Source organism: Mesocricetus auratus, unplaced genomic scaffold (genome assembly GCF_017639785.1).
Source record: "Mesocricetus auratus isolate SY011 unplaced genomic scaffold, BCM_Maur_2.0 Super-Scaffold_100029, whole genome shotgun sequence".
Classification (NCBI taxonomy): domain Eukaryota; kingdom Metazoa; phylum Chordata; class Mammalia; order Rodentia; family Cricetidae; genus Mesocricetus; species Mesocricetus auratus.
In genome coordinates this window covers 7,812,470-7,820,841 of record NW_024429210.1, presented here as the reverse complement: position 1 = coordinate 7,820,841, position 8,372 = coordinate 7,812,470, and positions in this window count along the sequence as shown.

Here is an 8,372-nt window from a genome sequence, read left to right as displayed (position 1 = left end):
TGACCAGAACCCCAAGAGAGCAGTCACCCCTTCCTCCTAACCCTTTATGCCCTGCCTTCTCCCATGTACCTGTGATCATGCCCAAATGGGAGTTGTCAGTGCTACGATTACATAAGATTTCTCCCTACACATCTGAGACAGACCTCAGTGTGCTCTGAGATGCCTTTTCACAGATTGTTCCTGTCACCCCAACAGACTGCACTGTTAATTTAAAACCCCACATTTATAAAGTGAACAGAACCTTGTGGATGCAATTTTCTGAATCACTTCCATTTGTGAAGGAAGACTCGGCCTGTTCTTACCATCCTGCCAAGCAGCAAATGCCTTTGCCAGACAAGGTCCCTTCAACTTGTACCTTTGGCCAATCTGGTTTGAATGCATCACAAAAAAGCAGACAAAGTCAAGGAGCAGCTCAGCTAGTTTTCTCCTACAAGGACTCCCAGATATCAAAGGCTACATCCAAACTCAGGAGAGTTTGTCAGCACCCAAGTACTGTATCACATACCATTTTTTTCCATAAGATAAACACATGTCAGATGACAAATTTAGAAACTTACACATCAGTTTGGCATGGTTGTACATTTAGATGCATCATTTGTATTTTACAAACCATTGGGATTTCTATGACACATAGCCTGAAAGAAGGGTGTGTATATAATACAGGGGCCCTCCATATACACATATGGTACTGTAGGTGGCTTCTCTCACGACTTTTAGGTCATAACATCCTTTTGTCTATAGGAAGTTCCTGAAATGGCAACATCACCCAACCCAGTTCCTCCCAGAATCAGTTGATAAGAAAGTATATCCTGGGTCCCTTGATCTGCAAAAATAAAGGGTGGGAGGAACACATGGGGGTCACAAGCAGGGGATTACTCAATAGAGTTGGGTCTCATTGCATGTGTATTACAGGCACCTGTTGGACTATGGTGGGCTGATCACATGTGCTTCATTTCTAGGCCTGCAACAGTGACCTTTCCCCTGTCCCCTCAGTGTGTACAAATGCTGCCTCAAATCTGTGACATTTTCAATCTATTTGTATTCTTTCTCCATAGTAAATAGTTCTATGTTTTGGGGTAGATTTTTCTACTGGACTTTTTTACCTAATTTCTCCCAGAATTAAATTCTCCTAGGATTCCTTTATATTTCAGGAGAAAAAATTAATTCCAAGAAAAATTATGTTTCCATGGATTAGGTAAGAAATAATCCTGGGGGGAGTGAAGCCATTAGATAGAACTGTCTAGCTGATTAATAAGAGATGCCCACCTCAAGAAAAATGAAAATCTAACTCATAAATTGCAAAAGCCTTCAATCCAAACAGGGCAGAGATAGGATGGGTTGTTTAAACCAGAAAGTAGACATTAACACCTGTTAATGACCCATTTGTTGGCTCACAAGCTGTTAACACTCAAACAAACTGGTCATTAAATGTGGTCATTACTTATTTCAATGCAAAAGTTATTAGTGCTCCCATTTGAAGATTTAATGGAAGGGTAACCCGCATGCTGCACACCTGGTATTCTCCAAGGAGGCTAAGGACAGCCTTCTTACTGCTGTGCCTGGATTTTTAAAAAATAGGTGATAATAATAATAATGGCCATTCTGTCGCATTAATTTCCTTCAGCGATCAGAATGGAAGATGAGTTCTGGTTCACAGCTGGGTACCCGACAATGGACCACTTGAGTCTTCGTTACTCTGTAGGACCATTATGGCTAAGTGGGTCTGACGGGCCTTCTTTACCGGCCTGCTGCCGGGCTCATTATTATTCAATAGACTTCCGATTAAGCCCAGAGCACTTTCTCATCTTTTCAGCCTTGTACAGATTATAAAACGTCAGATGAGAGATATCTGAGACTTGAGGCTGGGGAAAAGGGCAGCTGGCGGTGAGTGGTGGAGAGGAGTTGGTGGTGGTGGGTTTTGCTTCAGGCAGAAAGGTGGTCACCTAGACACTTTAAACCTAGAAACTGTTGAAGAGTCTTTTCAACTGCAACTCCAAATCCGACTTCACTAGAGAACTGTCCAAAATAGTGTTTGGAGGGTGGGAAAATTAACCTCAGGAGCCTTGGATAATGTCAGTTAGTGAGTTGGGGATATTTGTTAGTGGGTGTCTCAAAGGGTAACAGAAAATATGTGTATGAAGACAGCCTCTTTTCTCTATATACCTTTCACCATTATAAGACTGGGGTTGCCATATCTAACAAATGATACAGGACATCTAGTTTCTTATTCAGATAAACAATGAATACTCCCCAGCATCCCATTCTTTTTTTTTCTTTTTTTAATTTAAATTTAAATTAGAAACAAGGTTGCTTCACATGTCAATTCCAGGTCCCTCTCCCTTTCCCTCCTCTCCTCCCACACCCGCCCACCAACCCCGCCAATAGCCCCTCATTTCCCCAGGGAGGGTGAGGCCCTCCATACGGGTGTCCATTGTCTGTTATTTCATCCAGGGCAGGACCTAGACCCTCCCCAGAGAGTCCAGGGTGAGAGTGCATCTCTCATTGTTGGATGGTATCCCATTCTTATATTCTGTATGATATTGGAGATATACTTCTGGCAAAAAAAATGTGTTAGTACCATGTGTTTTTGTCTAGCAAGCCCATATAAGACACTTAACAAGTGGAGAAGAATGGAGCGCCCCCGAGGTCAGTGCTTCTGAAACTGGAGACTCACAAGAATCGCTGGGAGAAAGGAAAGATTGCCAGATCCACCCACCCCCCTCCCACGAAGACTATCCCCAGAGAAACGGTTAGCTTACTGAAAGCTCTGAAGACTAGTCAGTTATTGGGAACGGAGGCAAATAGTGTTCTACGGTGTCTCCATGAGACTTCTCAAGGAAAACATGGATGGTAAATTGGTGAACTGAGTGAGGGCTGGCAAAGGTTGGTTTCCCCAGGCTTAAAGTCATATTTTATATGCCAGCTACTTCCTAAGCTTTTACCGTGAGCTGCCCTTTGCTAAACTGATATCTCCGAGAAGCCAACAGTCAGTAAAGGGGAGACGTAAGGGTCAGGAGAAGGGCAGTCACTTGATGGGAGTTCTTCCGTGTGCCAGGCGCTTCCCCAATGTTTCCCGCCTCTTATCTCATTTTCTCTTCATGGCATCATATATAGCTAGAGAGTCGACCTCCTTCTGCCAAGGATGATGCTAAGGTTGGAGAAGCTTAACTTGGCCCAGATAAGACAACGGACAAAACCTGGAGGTGCGTTCACACTCAGGAAGATCTGGCTCCAAGCATTTGCTGTTTGGACTAATGTCCCACATCCAATAAGCACTGTGTTGGCAGAAGACATGTCATTTCTGGGAAGTTACTTGCCCTTAGAGCTTTTTACTGTGGCTGCCACTTTACAGCTGTCAGCCTACCACTCACAGATAATCAAGAAAAAACTTCAACCTGGGACAGACGTGGTTGGTGATGAGCAGATATATGGTGGGGTATGGGAGAGAGAGAGACAGGAGAAGGCAGATCTGAACAGATGAAGGCGGTAAGGAGTAGGCAGAGGAGGGTGGCTTGCTTGCCATCTGGGGCCATGGCTGCTACGGGGCCCACATCTGGTTTCATGGTCCTGACTCAGCAGCAGTCTGTGATGACGTCCAAGCCGCCTATTACGACCGAAAGCCAGGAGGACAGGACTACACGGAGCTGGCCCGGCCCCTCACTGCCCGCAACACTAGGCAGAGCTGGCCTTGCACCTCACCGGCTGTAACACTTGGGAAAACAGGTCCTACACCTCCCCTGGGCAGCTCAATAGAGCTGACACTGTTGGGGGAGGAGGGGACACGGGTGAGCCAGCCCCTGAACGTGAGCATGAGAGGTCTGGACTTTCCCCCCATCTTTCATACAGATAGATAGGGATGCCTCCCCCTGCCCCTCACCTCCTGTGGCAGGTGGGAGAGCCGGCCCTGAGGTCATGAGAGGGAAAGAGCTGTTACTGTCCCCTCATCAGCTGCAGCACTTGGGAGAGTGTCCCCTGCACCTGCCTGGGTAACACAATACAGTTGGCCCTGGTGTAGGAGTGGATGGGCCAGCCCTGAGAGTGTGAGAGCAGGAGAACCAGCCCAGCCCCTTGCTTATTGCTGCCTATGGTGAACTAGCTGGGACAATGCTGGAGAGCTCCCCCTTGTGGTAAGGATGAGGGAGAGCAGGCAGGTTTAACCAACGCAGCTGCCAACCAAGTCCATAACGAGGGCTATAATTGGCCTAAGCCAACATCCACCTGATCTGTGATCTGCTGAAGCAGGTAGAGCAGCAGGATCTATGTGACAAGGACAACAGCAGAGTGTACGAGAAGAGTCCCAGTGAGGATCCAGTACTGACAGTGCAGCAGAAAGCAGAGATCTTGAGCCTGACCAATGACCCTGCAATGAACAATTGCAAGTAAAGACATACGAACTAAAGGGTTTACTGTGTCATACTACAGCTTCCATGATGAGATTTTTCTGTTTTAATGGTGTGTTGTTGTTTGTTTGTTTCCCTTTTTCTTTTAAATCTTATTTTATTTTGAAAAGGAGGTTTCAAGGGCAGAGGGCAGATACAAAGGTATAGCAGAGAGATCAATAGGATTGGGATGGATGATGGGTAAGCCACAAAGAGTAGATAAGAAGTTGTTGGGTTTTTTTTAACTTCAAATAGTCTTCCTGGAAAATGTATACACAACAATAATCCAATGAAAGCAAAAATAAATAAAATTAAAAACCATGTAACAACTTTGTGGCTTTGTTTGCGTAGGACTTCCACACCTCCTTTTATGTCCATAGAAGACAGCAGAAGGTACAGATGTTAGTCAGCATAAGACTAGGCAAATGCCTAATGCTGACCCACTCAAAAATGTTAATATTTATCCTCTTCACAGGATTTCTTTAACCATATCATTGACACAGCACTTTCATAGACTGCATTACAACACTTCTTCCCAATGACAGTCAAGGCCTGTTAATATTTTGTGTCTGCTTGCTGGAGGAATCTTTAACAGAAACCAAGTAACAGAATGAAATAAATATACATCTAAATGGGCAGAAGAATGCAGGGCCTCGACCCTTCAAATCACTTAATGTAGACTGTCACCCATGTCTATATACAAAGCTGTCCCAGTATGCCTGTGACGTCCCTGACAGAGCAATACAGTTCTCTAGTGCCATGCCTTCCTGTGGGCACTGATGACTCTCATGCTGTGGAGCTTGTCCTTACCAAAAAGAAAATCAATATCCAAATCAAAGAAAGTTATGAGAGATCGCCTTCAAAAAATAACCATGAGCTAGGATGAAATGACACAAGGAAAGGGGGTCGTCATGAATCATAACAACTTGAGGTCAATCCACAGGATGTGCATGAGAGAAGCAGAGAACTGATTCCCATGATGCTTCAGACCTCTATATGTTCTCCATAACATGTATGCACACACACAAACATCCATATATTATGTGGATGTGGGTGTGACATGTGACTGTGTATATTAAAAGAACAGAAAGCTCTTGTTTATTATTAGAACTGAATAAGAAACTTGGGACTCACAATGTTTTCTCTACTTTCTTACATTTTTTAAATTTGCCAATAGAAAATAAAATAATTGTTTATGAAGGAGTGTATTTCTGTTTGGGAGATGGCACAGTAGGCAAACTACTTGCTGTACAGACATGAGAATCTGTGTTTAGATCTCTAGAAGAAGAAGAAGAAGAAGAAGAAGAAGAAGAAGAAGAAGAAGAAGAAGAAGAAGAAGAAGAAGAAGAAGAAGAAGAAGAAGAAGAAGAGGAGGAAGAGGAGGAGGAGGAGGAGGAGGAAAAGAAGAAGAGGAAGACAGAGAGGCTTCAAAGAGCTTTCTGTCCTTTTAATATAGCCAGTAAGAAGCTCTATTTTATACTTAATAAAAGTCTCTGTGTGCTTATTTGGGGTTGAAGGGCAGTGGGACCTGGCAGGACAGAAACCTCCATCTTCAAGCAAGTATGGCTGTGTGTTCCTCTAACTCCAAAGCTGGAAGGTAAGTAGGGGAGGACCCCACAATTTCCTAAGTAGTCAGTGAATTCCAGGCTCAGTGTGAGACCTTGTCTCAAGTGAGGGGAAAAAAAGATACAGAGCAATAGATGTTGAGCTGGATGTTGAGCTCTCTCCTTGTCTCTTCCCCCCTCTTCCTCTCCCTCTTCTTCTTGCTTTCCCTCCCTACATCTCCTTCCCACCCCCCCACCACCACACATACCACCTCCCCAACCCTGCCTCACAGTACTTCCACAGAGTTAATCATATTAACATGAAAGGTTGAAGAATGAACAACTTAACTTTCTGGATGCTTACACCTATCTCAACACAAACTTCCCAACTGTCAGGGAGTATGCAGTTGCTTCTACTAGTAGGGGGAGTATGCCCTGTGCCTTCTGATACTGGGCCTAATTTCCTCCCACTTCCAAGTCCTGACGGCAGGAGAATGCTGCCCAAATGTTCCCCTCTACTCAACTTAGACACTTTCTTTTCCACTAAGCTTCCACAGACCTACTGTTCTTATTCCTCGAGTCTTGCTATTAGCCTCTCAGCACCACCACCATCCCACCCCGTTTCTCTGCCCTGCTTGTGGGCTTTGCCACCTGTTCCTGCCCAAATGTTCAGCCTCCAGGTTTGCTGGTTCTTGAGCAATGAAGTACCTTCTCCTGTACCCCACCCTCTCCACCTTGCCTTGCCACCATTACTGTTTTGAGTAATTAACTAGGACACGCAGCTGGCTCAGTCTTTGCCTCATGATAGCTGGCCTTCAGTAACCCCATGGAATCTTTGTCTTAAGAACCAAGAAAAGAGCAGCCACGTCAGTGTCTCAATTTTATTCGATATGTACCATTATACTTATGTGGTATATATAGCACAACACTGGTTATTTTTTTATTGTTGACTTTTTATGAATAAAATTCCCATGATAACTGGCCTTCACTAACCCTGTGGAATCTTTGTCCTATAAGAACCAAGAAAAGAACAGCCGCTCTGGTGTCTCCTCACACCTCATCAAGCCACAGCACACAGGGTACCTAAACCAGAATTCCTTACTCCTTGTGTTTACCTAAAGCAAACATTTGTGAAGTTCCGCACTCAAAGACACCAAGAAAACCTTTTACCAGGAAATTGTTTTGTTTTGTTTTGTTTTTTTGTTTCTGCATTTTATGTGAAATCTTCTACTGGGAAAGCTGATTTGACCCAAATATGAAACTAAATAATGAAATACCAAGAAAAAGTCTTGGCATGTAACTGAGCAAACTGACTAATCTGGGGGGGCCGGGCCAGGGGAGCCTGATCCAAAGAACCAGAACTAAGTTTAACCATCTCACTTTTTGGCAACATCAACATTTGTGTTCACTCACTGGGTTAGGTAGCAAAGGGAACTGCAATCCAAATGAAAGAAACAGATTCTATAGTAGAAGGAATCAAAATGAAAAGAAAAAGCCTTCAAAAGCAGCTGGCGGGAAGGAGCTTTCTGGTGAGATTGTAAGGGAAGACTAAAATCCCAAAGTCTCTGAAGAAAGGAACCAAATTGTCATCATGTTTTGCTGTGTCTATGATACATTATTTTTCAAATCTTTCACTCAGCATCCTGTCCTTAAGAGTAACCTGCCCATTGTATATGGAGAGATACCGTGCTCAGCCTAGACACAGGGGTATGGGGAGTAGAAAGGTGCCTTGGTCCTGCCTCAACTAGATGATGGGGAGGCCTTACCCTCTCAAAGGAGCACATGGGAGATGGGGGGATGGGAGGAGAAGATGGAGGGGGAACTGCGATTGGAATATAAGAAAATAAATTAATTAAAAAAAAATAAAAAAGAATAGTGTGTACTATTGTGTGCTGTTCATTTTTCAATTTTTATATTTATTTTATTTTTAATTATGAATATGGGGGAGGGGTTGCATGCACAGGAGTACAGGTACACACAGAGTACAGAGGCATTGGATCCCTGGAACTGGAGCTACAGGTGTCTATGAGTGTACCCCAACAGGGACACCGGGAACAGAACTCAGGGTTTCTGCAAGAATAGTGTGCACTCAGCCTCTGAGACATCCTCCAGCCCCTATGCCGCTCAACTTTAGTTGATATGTACCATTATACTTGTGTGCACAACAATGATTATTCTACTGCTGACCTTTTTATGAATAAAATTAGCATGCCTACTCATATGTTTCTGATGGAGCCTATGAATGCCTGATTCTGTCCTGAGGAGGAGGTCTATGGGCACATGAGTGTGTTTCCCCAAAGTTGGTACATGTTGCCTTTAGCAATCTAACAATGTGAAAGAGTCTTTGAATATTTATCCTGCACGATTTCCTCCTGCCCCAGGTTGGACCATTTCCTTGTTCCTATAGACTCGGTTCTTCCTTTGATTGTCTTCTTCCTTCAGTTTGTTC